The 11,810-nt window shown below is 32.0% G+C and overlaps 1 long non-coding RNA gene across 1 annotated transcript; it reads right to left on the bottom strand.

Moving 5' to 3' along the window:
- Window positions 1-214: 214 nt before the first annotated feature.
- LOC114298891 (uncharacterized) lies at window positions 215-2,837 on the bottom strand. Its single transcript, XR_003642134.2, has 4 exons — window positions 2,568-2,837; window positions 1,660-2,145; window positions 713-1,425; window positions 215-490 (listed from the first exon to the last, which is right to left on the bottom strand). It is a non-coding gene; the product is annotated as an uncharacterized LOC114298891 (long non-coding RNA).
- Between the last annotated feature and the right edge of the window lie 8,973 nt (window positions 2,838-11,810).

The following is an 11,810-nucleotide window of genomic DNA, read 5'->3' as shown; positions in this document are numbered from 1 at the left end:
CTGGAAATTAATGCCCAAATCGAGTTCTTATAAGTTCCTTGTAATTGCTAGAATCGGCCTCATAGAATTGTCTATACAAATTAGAATGGAGTCTCATAAATATACTCTTCAAATGCTTTGATGATGACGCATTGCAATATAAGCAAAAATTAGCAAGTAAGAAAAAAAATACTGTCTAAAAAGCGAAATTAAAAACAAATAGAAAGAACTCAACATATCACAAGTAAATCCCTTCTATTGAATTCATAGTAATCATTAGTGGATAGTATAGAAGATATTTTATAGTAAGTCACCAACATTAGTATATAAGATACCTTCCAATTATGTTGCAAATTGATATATGGTAAAACAATGAAATGAAAGAAGCTAATAGCACCACCACAAAATGAATAGTACATAAGGAAAAAAGAGAAAAGGAATTACACTACACTCTGCTTTTGATTTTTCATTTTCTTCCCATGCCTGAATCAAAGCTAGTTTCTCCTATTTTCTGTCATAATATGAAGCAAGATGTCAAAGGCTTTGGAGTGAATCAAAGTTAGTTAATATAGCATGATATATTATCCCTTAACCTTAAGAAAAAAAATTACCTAAATCAAGGATCAATAGAACATGAAGGCTTTACACACACACGCATACATATATATATATATATATATAGAGAGAGAGAGAGAGAGAGAGAGAGAGAGAGAGAGAGAGAGAGAGTTCATACATTTTAAGAAATTGTTTTGAATCTATAATTTTCCATGCTTTGATGATAACATAATGTCTCTGTTTTCCATATATATTATGAATGGGAAAGAAGAAAAAAGAAAGAATCAAATAAACAAAACAAAAGCAACATAAATTAATAAACCAAACACCCAAAGATTCAAATTCATGTGAACCAAATACTTATCCCAATTGTTTCACGAAACATAACAGAACAAGTGCTTCACCTTCTTTGTTAAAAAATAAAATAAAATACAAAAACAAAAAATTCACCTTCTTTACAATGAAAATCAGAATTAGGTTTCTCATCCCCAGGTATAATTTGGTTATTGTGATAGAGCAGAGAAATCATTTAAGATAATACCCATTAATGAAAAAATACACTAATTACTTTTGAAGCACCTGCACCAAAGTCAACTCTACCATTAATAAAGAAAATTCATGAGTAAAATAATAAAGAAATAGATGGAAAGGAAATGCATTACCTAAACAAGGGATCTATTTTTGCTGAATTTTGACAAGTTACTTTAATCACAACCATCATTTATTACCCTTTGCTTAAACATGTCATTATCTGGGAAACCATGATTGATTGTCTTTAATTTCTCATGGTAATTTACAAGATAAATTTTCAATATCATTAATCTCTGTTTTTACACAAATGTTTTCCCCAAAACTAGTTTACGATTTTTGTTAGTAGTTACTATTATGACACTTCGAGCATGTTTGATTGGAAGGATTAAAGTATGGGATTAGGATTATTAATCCGTGGGCCCAACCATCCTATGTTTGTTTTGACATTTGGGTTAGGACTATTAATCCAATGGATAATTAATCCAACAAATTTGTAGGATAATTAGTAATGGGGTAGGGGTGGGATAGTTAATACCACACTAATTTGATAGGATTATTAATACCTCACTATTAGTATTGTGAATCAAACATGGCCTTCAGGCAATAAAGTGTCGAGAACGAGAGAAAAGAGACTTGCTCACCCGAGAAACAATTATTGGGTGTCATGTAGGGTATTACTATATGTTACATTACTCGAACATGAGTTTCTTTATATATAATAAGCAATAAATATTTTAAGTTTGCTTGGTTTTATGCTTTTCTCTTGATTAAAGAACACAACTATCCATTTCATCAAGAATAGATTGAAACTGCACAGAATTAGCAGGTGAAAAATGCTCCAAGTAAGACTGTAGTGTTGCTACTGGTAATCAAAATGGTAGGGCATTAGCATTAGTAGTATTATATATAACAATCAAATTAGTTGCTAGATGGTAGGCATGTTAAGTTGTAGTAGTATAGGTAACAGGGCATTTAACAGTATCAGTATTCAACATCATACTCTAGATGACTTGTTAAAATATTAGGACATTACCACCATGGCCTGAGCTATTTCTCCAGTGGAACATTCACAAGTATGCCCTGCATATTTAGGGGGAAAAAACAATCAAAATTGTATTTTGGTGAAATTACGTATAACTATTGACAAAACAAATGGTCTATACAAAATACAAAGACACAAATTAAAGTAAGAAGGAAGATGATGAATGAATGTGAAAATTACTCAAGAAGTATGGAACATATACAATTTATATCAATTTTTACTGTCTCAAAGAATGTGAAGGGCCTACCTTGCGCCCTTAAAAGCTCAAACCATAGAAGAACAATAATTTGAACAAATCAGAGCTTTTCTGGAGTCCAATCCCTAAATTTTTTTTTTTTTTTTGTGATTCTACTTCCTTCAATAGAATAAAGAGTCAATAGTTTATAAATATATGTATGTGTACACAGAGAGAGAGAGAGAGAGAGAGAGAGAGAGAGGGAGAGAGAGATGGAGTAATTACCTGATAGAGCAAAGGTGAGTCAGATCTGTGAGAAGAGTGGGAGTTACTGATTTGGGTTGTGGTGATCAAGCCAATGTCGATCGAAGATAGAGAGCGTAGAGAGAAGTCAATTTCATCGAAACCCAAACCTTAGGATTTTCCCCGAACATAAGCACTTGCAAACCCTAGGATTTTTCCCCTTCCCTTTGCGAGTTAACTCCCAAGTGGAACTCTAATGTTAGGATTCCAATGGCAACGTTCAATGGCCCTTTTTTTTTTTTTTTTTTTTTTAAGAATGCCATTAAATTTTATTTGTGTTGGCAACCTTAAATAAATAAATGTCACTCAATTTTATTTTAATTTTAAAAATTGCAAAAATTTATTTTTACTGACAGCCTTAAACAATAAAATGCCACTCAAACAGTGGAATAGATGCATAGTTAAATGACATTAAAAAAAATGTCATTAAATGTATTTGTAATAGCATTTTTATAAAAAAAAATAGCAATATATACATATATACACTGAAATGATGCCACTAAATAATGTTTTTGTTGTAGTGTTGTGGCATTTGTTTATTAAAATGTCACTAGAGCCTTTTATGTTTGTTGTTTTGTGATATTTTTTAAAAACGTCACTAAATATTATTTTTATGACATTTTCTAAAAAGATGTCATTGGTATAATATCACTAAAATATATTTTTGTTGTAGTGTTTAAAAGCATGGAAGTTATATATATATATATATATATATATATAAGGTAATGCTATATATATTAAAAAACCCTATTGTATTTTACTAAATTGTTCGTATTCATGTTAAACAAGTGGACAAAACCATGGACAAATTTCAAAGGGTCAAACCAGCATAGCAGCTATTGTTGTGTGGCTGATGGACCACATTTGAACTGTTTATTTTTTTATAATATATTGAGTAGAATTTATTTGGAGAGTTGGAGGGGGGATTGAGATTGGTAATGAGGTGAGACTTATTAACATTGTGTTTGTTTTGAGAGATGGGGAGGGGATTGATAGTGAGCTCCAGATTATGAATCCTCTTTGGGGAGGGGATTCGGATGGACCTTCAAGACTTGGTATTAGAAAAATAGTCCGTCGGATTAGAAATTATTTTTTTATTTTATTTTTTACATGTTGGGCTTTTTTTTTGGAATATTAATGTTTAATTTTTTGTATTTTTTGTTAAGTAAAAATCATTATTTTATTAGTTTTATTTTTTTCTGGAATTTTTTCTTATTTTTTTTACATGTTGGGCATTTTTTTTTTAAAACATTAATGTTTAATGTTTTTGTATTTTTTATTTATTTTATTATTTTATATTTATTTTATATAAAAATAATTTAAGAATTTCTACACTAACAACTATCATCAAAACAAACATAATTTTACTTAATCCTCTCATTAACAATCTCTACACTATGAATCTCTTCCATTCTACCTCTGAAAACAAACAGAACCTAAAAATCAAGTTAATAGAACATTGATAGCCTTTTCATTGAATTGTTTTGCATCTAAATAATTGGAAATATAAAACTGTATATAAATGCAAATCAATGAAAAAGTTATTGATATCTAATTAACTTAATTTTTTGCAATCACATTCTTCTCGATGTATCCTAAAAAGTAACTGTTTAAATTATTGAAATGGGTCTCGAAATGAGGCCCATCAGCTGCACAACAGTGGCTGCCGTGAGCCATTCCAATTCCGTTCCATACTTTCATGAGGAAAACAAAAATATATTCGAACATTTTTTGTGAGAAACTAAAATTTAAGTTTGAGATTGTGTTTGAATCATAAATTTGGATAGGAATTTGGAAAGGAAAAAAAAAAAAGGTAAATGAAATGTGAATGAAATCTAACTAAATTTTAAGATTTGAGTAGAGATTTGAAAAAGGAAAGAAAAAAAATGTAAGCGAAATGTAAATAAAATATAATTATATTTTACCTATATTTCATATATATTTTTCTTTTCATTTTTAAATTCCTTCCAAAATTTATAAACCAAATACGACTTAAAAGAATTTTATAGAAATTTTCACTTGTTAAGACGGTTAATAGTGACCTATACTAATCCAGAACAATTCTTTTATTTTATATTATTTTTGTGCGTGTATGTTTGTTACTTACATTTTGAACACTTTCAGGTAACCCAAAAGCTGGGGCTTTTGTGTTTAAATAGCTAGCAAAACTGTGATTCTTTGGTAAGCTTGATAATAACATGCTATATTTAATAGATTAGTAAACAATTTATAATTGACTAATTTCTTTAAATGAAATCTTTTTGTATATCATCTTTGAAAGAAAGATAGATTTAAAAGTATTCCTCAAACTTAAATTTTCTTGGTAACATTCCTTCAATGAATTTCTACTTTTCTTTCCTAAACAGAAAGGAGGTTATTAAATTATATATCCTCACTTTCATGTACTAGAACAAAATTCATCAGTCCTCTCTTATGGAAGATAGGTAAAGGCTGAAAACAGTTACATATAATAGAATCCATGCAAGGGGAAAAAGTACACTCTGGAAACTACCGTCTATAAAACACCCAAGCTTTACAATACTCAGATTAGAAAGATAAAAGTGACTCCCTTGATGTGTGTGAAAGTTGTATTTCTTTTTCAGCCTGAATTCTTTCTCCATTCATCTAAAAGAAAGAAAACCGAGAAAGAGAAAAGAAAATTGATATTTAGTTAATTTGTTTCTCAGTTCCATTAATTCAATTCATTAGCTTAGTTATTATTAATCTTTTTTTCAGTTTCAGTAATCTACTTTTATGTTGCCTCTGTTAATATTAATTCAATCCATATTATTTTTATAAAGGTTAAAAATGTCAGATGTTAACTTTGAAGCACCAATTAACTCTGAAGTACCCGTTAACTCTGAAGTACCCGTTAATTCTCAAGTACCATTTGTTTTAATTGTTAACATTTTTTACATTTTATTATTAGTATTAATTATTTATTTTTTTCCTTTTGTTATTTAACAGGAATTCAAGTTGAAGGAGGTGATGAAAGTTGTTGTGTGGTTTGTATGAGAATTGGAGAAACAATGGATTTGATTTTTTATGTGGTTAAATTTAACTTGTGTATGTTTTATGAAATCATCCTGAGTTTGTTATTCTGTTTTACGTATTACTGGTTTACCTCTACAAACTTATATTTTCATGGACCCTATTTATTACCAGAAGCTGAAACACATGGTGAGCCTTAAATACTCTATAGCTTATGTTTTAATTTATGCAATGCTTTTGTAGGCATGATGTATGGGTCTCGTGTCATTCTCCATGTTTGTTTGATAACCCTGTTGAATGCTTTTGGTGTTTAATATGTTGTGTATGAATTCACTGATCTTCATTTTTAGAGCACTACTTCACTTCTTTATGGCAGCAGCAGCTACTTGGGTCAAATAGCTATTTATTGTAACAATTTCTAATAGGCTGCTCTTGATTTTACAGGAAGTTTTACACTTTGATTCTTTAACTCACAATTCATTTTATACCTTTAACTCACAAAGTTTCACGCTTTGATTCTTTCACACTTTGATTCTTTAACTCACATTTTATTATTAGTATTAATTATTTATTTTTTTTCCTTTTGTTATTTAACAGGAATTCAAGTTGAAAATTGGATGATGAAAGTTGTTGTGTGGTTTGTATGAGAATTGGAGAAACAATGGATTTGATTTTTCATGTTGTAATGGAATTTTTTTTTTTTTTTTAAATTTTGGGTAACCTATCCCTTGCGGGTTGTGCTTGGGACTAATTATTCTTTTTGCAACTTGTTGAATTTTCTTGTGTGTGGGCTGCTGGACATCTGTTTTGTTATTTGTGCTATTTTGTTGAACAGGATGCTATTCTCTCTGCTGAACAGATTTATTGAATATTTGACAGATGTTTTGTTTAGGATATATTGACAAATGTTAGAATAGGATGCTAGAATATTTGACAGATGTTTTGTTTAGGATGTTTTGTTGATGACAAATGTTGGCATTATTCCTACAGGTGCATGATAAATGTTTAGAATTCTGCTGGACAGTTTCCTCTTTTTTTTTTTAGAATTGCTGGACAAATTTATTAATATGTATATATTGATGTTTGAATTTGAAATATCATATTTGAAATTTGTTTGAATTAGATGTTTATAGATTTTTTTAATTTGAAAATATGTTACAAATATGTTTGAATTGGATGTTTATAGATTTTTTGTAATTAACAAATATGTTGACAAATATTGTTTACAGATTTTTACAGATTTGAAAATCTGTAAAAAAGATGGGCTAATAGATTTATAGATCTGAAATTGTTTACAGATTTACCTAGGATTGTTTATAGATTTTAACAGATCAAAAAAAAAATCACCGGGAATTTTTCGGGATCGGGGGCGGGGACGGTGGCGGGCTATGGGTCCCCGTCGGGGATCGGGGGCGGGGACGGGAAATATCTCACATTCGGGGATCGAGGACGGGAAGTGTGGTCCCCAGCCCCGCCCCGCTCCATTGCCATTCCTACTTCTACGGTTGGTAGCCTTATGAGCTTCCACTGAGTTTAGTGAACAAGTGACTCTGAATTGGTGTCTCTATGGGAGACTCTCTCCTAAATTTTTCTTATTAAGACCTTAGTGAGAATGGATCAACTTATGATTTAAGGTTGTCTTGAGATAGTACTGTTGGAAATGGTTATAAAATTCTGGATAAAACCAGAATTTTTTCCTAAGTTCGGTCTATTTTTTAGGTGGGCCCCGAGTGTCGATTTACTCGGGTCAAAGTGGTAACGCGTTCTATGCCGCGTTGTGATTCACGTGGTATATTTGGTTGCTCAAAACCATTACCGAGTGAATGCAAAATTGAAGCCAAAGTGTACTCCATGGAAATGGAGTTTTGGTGGAAATTCCTTAAGGTTGTAAATTGGCTTGTCCCACATTGATTTGGTGGGAAGTTTTGAAAGGGTTTATAAGGCTTAGGGTGAGATACTTGGGGTGTGCCCCAAGGGGTACCAAAGTGTTTTAGAGGGAGAGGTTATGGGCAAAATGTGCTAGACCCATTGGACCCAAAAATCATCACACGCGCGCACGCCGCCGCCGGTCGGGCGGGCGGGTGTGGTTGGGTTGGGCTTCTAATCTTTTTGGGCCAAAAACATTTGAATTTAATTTTATTTTTTATTAAAATAAAATCCAGAATTCAAATTAAATTGGTTTGGATTTTTTGTTCATCCAAACAGGGCCCTTCCCGTTTAGTGCACACCCAAACAGGGCCCTTCCCGTAATTGCTATCTGTTTGAATTGTTGAATCTGTTTGAATTCAAAACCCAACAGGTATCATACCTGTTCAATTCAAAACCAAGAGCCACATACCTGTTCAATTCAAATCCAAGAGCCACCTTCACATCTATAAATAGGACCACCCTCATTTGATGTTTTCAATTCAGAAATTTCGTATTTCACTTCTGTTATTTATATTCTTCATCTTGCTGCATTTTATTTCCGAAAGAAAGAGTGTAAACACTTAGTGTGTTCGTAAGGCAAACAATTTGTAGTGCTGCTATTGTTTGTGGTAGATCATTTCATCCTGGGAGATAGACATCCAAATTCTGAAAGCACCGTGGAGAGGACGAATCTGTCTTAAGGACACAGTGTCAAACACTGGACTTGATCAGAAAATAATTCAAAGAAATTAAATCAAGTAAGTTATTTAATTTATTTTCAGTGTTGTTTTTATTTATTTAAATCAGATTTTATTTTTGTTTTTGTAACAAAATAAAATCTGTTTTTATTTATTTATTTTTATTTCGAGTTTGATTTTTGTAATCAAACAAATTCTCTCCTTTTCTTTATTTCTTTAAATTCTATTTGTTGTTGTGTACACAATAGAATTAAATCTCTTAAATACAATGAAGATTGTCCAACAAGTACTTGTAGTTCTTTGGTTTTATTGTGCTTGTCTAAGTATATTTTGTCCTGACTTTCTAGAAAGAACTCTTTTAATCACGCTTAAAATTATTATTTTGATTGGTTGCCGTTATTTACTCTATTGGATAAATTATAAACACAATCTCGGAGATTTACTTAAATTATAAATTACCTCTTGTGATTTTAGAAATTAATTATGTAATTTAAAGTTTCTAATTTCATAACAAATAGGTCATTTTATTAATAAATCATCATGTTAATTAACAGTTTTTAATAATGTTAAAATTTTATTTCAATTAATAATTCAGATAATTTTATTATTGTATAGGTGAACAGTTAGAAATTTCACTTTTTCAATTAATTTTATTAAATAAAAAATTCTGATATGAAGATATTTACAATTTTTTAAATCACAGAAGGCAATTCATATTTTAAGGAAACATCAGAAGGTGTATTTATAATTTACCCTTTTCTTTTTATTTATTTATTTTTTATCTTTTGAAGAAAAGAAAAAATGGTGCACTGGCGCATTCCCTATTTCTGAATCTTTTGGGTTGTTCATACTTGCACCAATGACTTCTCGCAAATATAGCGGTCAATTGATGGGCAATAGTTTGTTTGGTTCCAATTTCTGAATATCAGCTTTTTGGTTCCAATTTTCAGAAAATAAATTTTAATTTTTTTTTTGGTGGTATTTTAATGTTTTTAATGAATTTTTTAATATTTTAAGCATTTTTTTTTAAAATTTTTAGACACACCTAACATAAACACATTTAAAAAGTATAATATTTGTGAATTATTTTGAAAAAAAAAAAACACTAAACACCAAAAAATACACAAAAAAATGAAAATTTAGTATATTTTCGTATTTTTGTGTATTTATTAATTTTTAAAAATATTTCACTATTTAGATACATTTAAGTAAAGTGTATCTAAAAAAGTAAAAAAATTACTTAAAATTTAAAAAAAATATTCACTAAAAACAAAACAAAAACACGAAAAACAAAAAATTCAGTTTTCAAAAAACTGAAACCAAACACATTGATTTGTGGAGCTCATCATAGGTCCTGTTTTGATAATTCGAACCGTTCATTTTTTAAAATTCATTGGACAGAATATTAATGTAAAAAAATCAAGATAATCGGGGATGGATAGTTATATGATTGAATCAAATTTATATTATAAAAAATGAATAGTTATTCTTAAAATTATATTTGTCGTCCACTTTTTAAAAACATATCATTCAAAACACTTAGTTACCGATGTTCAATAATCTTGAATTTGTACATGAATATTTTACTCAATGAGTCTAAAAAAGTGAACGGTTCAGATCATTAAATCAGTTCCAAATTAAGCCTAGCAAGCCCAAACCCTCTGTCAACTTAAGATGACAATTTGATAGAATCCAAACTCTAATGAAAATTAATTTCACATACCTTTCTTTTTTTCTCCAATTCACATCATTAGTCAAATTTTTATTACAGTTTTATCTTAAAAAAACTATCATAAGAAACCAAAAATTTTACTCGCAGAGGGACGACATCATGAATCTTTTTCTTCATAAATGTTTTTGATATATACTTCCTCAAAGATTTTATTATGTTGCCACATACTTTTGACTATGGTATATTTTTTTTCTAATTATATAACGGTTGCTAACTTATGATATTCACATATTCTTCCCAAGAAGAAAAAAAAAGAATTTTAGCATTATTTTTTCTTTTAATTATGTAATGTGCAAAAAAAAAAAAAAACATAAAATCAGCCCGGCCTAGGCTTGGCCATAGCCTTGGCACCCAAATTTTAACTAATATTGGGTCCCAAATAGTTGTAGTCCATAAATATTAGGGGACTTACCAGCCGGTCCCATGGAAATAGATTAATACCCACCAAGTCCTGCCCTATTTCAGTTTTCAATTTTGCCCCTCAATGTCACACCACACGCGCGAAGCAAAGAAGATATCACGAGCTCTGCTCCACGCGCGTGACACACACGCTCCTTCTCAATTGTTTTGATTTGGAAACTATTTTGTGGCGATTTGCGATTTGGAAATCGAAACAACGAAGAGATTTTCTGTGAATCTCTCATCGTTTCCAAAGAAATCACCTTTGTTTTCATACCGATTTCGAATAGATCCCCATCAAATCTTCCACCGTTTCGATCTATATTCTGATTCGGACATCTACTCTCCATGTTTAGTTCATCTTCAACAAACATGCCAATCAAACGTGAGTCGTATTTGAGAGGTGAGTCGTATTTGATCCGCGGTCAAACAGATGGAATTCTGGGTATTACAGGTGCCATCTACTTACAATTTTATCCTTGGAAGGGGGTGGCTTCACGCTATGCAAGCCGTGGCATCGACTTTCCACCAAGTAATGAGATTCCCTTCGGTTATGGGGGCAATCGAGAAGATTTGGGGTGATCAAGTCATGTCAAAGCAGTGCTTCGTGGCGGTCAACGGGAGCCGGGCTGCCAAAGGATTTGTTCAAATGATTGAGGGACCGAAGGACCAGGGTGTCTTGGATGATGTAGGCACCAAGGCTGAAGACAAAGCTGTCGAGGAATTGGTGGAGGTGCGAATTGATACTGAGCAGTCGGACAAGTTCTTCTTGCTCGGCTCAAGCCTTACAGCCACAGAACGGACCGAGATGGTTGAGTTTTTGATGGCCAACATCGAAGTTTTTGCATAGTCGCCTTACGACATGCCCGGCCTCGATCCTAGTTTTATTTGCCATCATCTCAATGTCTTCCCCGGTGCCAAGCCAGTCATTCAGCGAACGAGGAGATCGGCGCTGCATCACGTCGAGGTAGTTGCGGAAGAAGTCAAGAATTTGCTAGAGGCACGAGCGATTCAAGAAGTGCACTATTCTCGTTGGATCTCAAATACAGTGGTGGTACCGAAGAAGAATGGGAAGTGGCGGGTTTGCGTTTATTACAAGACCGTCAACCGAGCTTGTCCGAAAGATAGCTTCCCTTTGCCTAGAATTGACCAGCTCGTGGATTTGACGGTTGGACATAACAGGCTAAGTTTCTTGGATGCCTACCGCGGCTATCATCAGATTGCCATGCATGGCCCCGACCGAGAAATCACCTCGTTTACTACACCAAGGGGACTCTTTTGCTACCGAGTTATGCCTTTTGGTTTGAAGAACGCCGGGGCAACTTTTCAGAGGATGGTGACCAAGATGTTTGCTCCTTTGCTGGGCTGGACAATGGAAGCCTACATTGATGATATGGTGGTTAAAAGCCGGCATCAGGCAGATCATTTGTCTGACTTGTCCGAGATGTTCGCCATTCTCAAAAAACACAAGCTACGCCTGAATGCGTCTAAGTGTGC

The sequence above is a fragment of the Camellia sinensis genome, chromosome 15 (assembly GCF_055761805.1).
Source record: "Camellia sinensis isolate YWXY chromosome 15, ASM5576180v1, whole genome shotgun sequence".
Taxonomy (NCBI): Eukaryota; Viridiplantae; Streptophyta; class Magnoliopsida; order Ericales; family Theaceae; genus Camellia; species Camellia sinensis.
Note: the sequence above shows the minus strand (reverse complement) of the source record. Positions and strands in the feature narration are given on the sequence as shown.